We start from the raw sequence: 1112 nt of genomic DNA on the forward strand, positions 1-1112 counted from the left end.
CCCTGGAAGTTCCTCTCCTCGTAGAAGATGATCTGCAATGGAGAACAGAGGGAAGATTAAAGATTCATCTGGATTTAAGAATGTTTATATTAGTGTTAACCTTAAACTTTGATGTATTTGGTTTTTTAATATGTAAAAACATAATAACAAATCCCCATTACCTTGCCCATGGTGATGGTGGTTTAGTTTTTTTCCCCCAGTGGATGGTTCAACTTGCTCTGCCAACTCCTGACTCCTGGACCTTTTTATACAAACCCCACAGGCCATGATGTGTTGTTATTCAAATGTACAAAACCGATGAATTAGCAGTACGACTTTTGCTGAACGGGGTCTATAAATGTGTAACAATAGTTCTTCATCCATACATTTCTGGCAGCCCTCATCTGCATTGTCTATTATAAGCATAAGCTTTGTGTGTGTTCCACTCTCAGTCAGAAGGTTCTCCACATATGGTCTGATCATCACCAATAGAAACAACATGACATCAGGCCACATCCGCGATAAACAGTGTGAAACCCAGAAACCTGTAGAAGTTATCGGTTAGAATAAAGAATTAAACATACTGATTATTATGTGATTGCATTTTCAAAACAGTCCCCTCAAGTGAAAATGAATCCTGTGTTGTAAATTAAAAGAATGTTGTTTCATGCAATGTTACATACATCTTTTATTTAAGAGGAAATTTGTAGCAATGAGATGTCATGTAGGCATGAAAAAGGATACGTAAATGAGCGTAGCCACTATTTTAAAAGATGCACAGCCTGTTACCAAACACCTCTTAGTTTGTGGGATTTATGAACTGCACATATTCAAATTTTCAATGAAAACAGCAAAGAATGAAGAAAAAACACTGTAGTTATGTTATAAATTGTTTGAGAGAAGCATTCAATTAGTTTCCCTCATTTTTTAAAAAGCAAGTAGATACTTTTATGTGAAAACCATAAATATTTATAAATGTATACTGTATTGAATTTAACAATATATAAAACATTCTGTGGGGCTGCTACCTGTGACCCTCTAACAAATCCAACTGGATGTTTTTGTGAGTGGGACGCCAGTGAGGGATCGTGCAGTGACATCTTTAGTTAGACACCTGCATGAAGGAGGTTGGC

General features: G+C 36.3%; 1 protein-coding gene across 2 annotated transcripts in view; it reads right to left on the reverse strand.

Moving 5' to 3' along the window:
* The window catches only part of LOC116689671 (gamma-crystallin M2), a 6460-nt gene that overhangs the window by 677 nt on the left and 4671 nt on the right, over nt 1–1112 (reverse strand). The gene's annotated exons all lie outside the window — the stretch shown is intronic.

Source organism: Etheostoma spectabile, chromosome 5 (genome assembly GCF_008692095.1).
Source record: "Etheostoma spectabile isolate EspeVRDwgs_2016 chromosome 5, UIUC_Espe_1.0, whole genome shotgun sequence".
In the NCBI taxonomy this organism is placed as follows: Eukaryota; Metazoa; Chordata; class Actinopteri; order Perciformes; family Percidae; genus Etheostoma; species Etheostoma spectabile.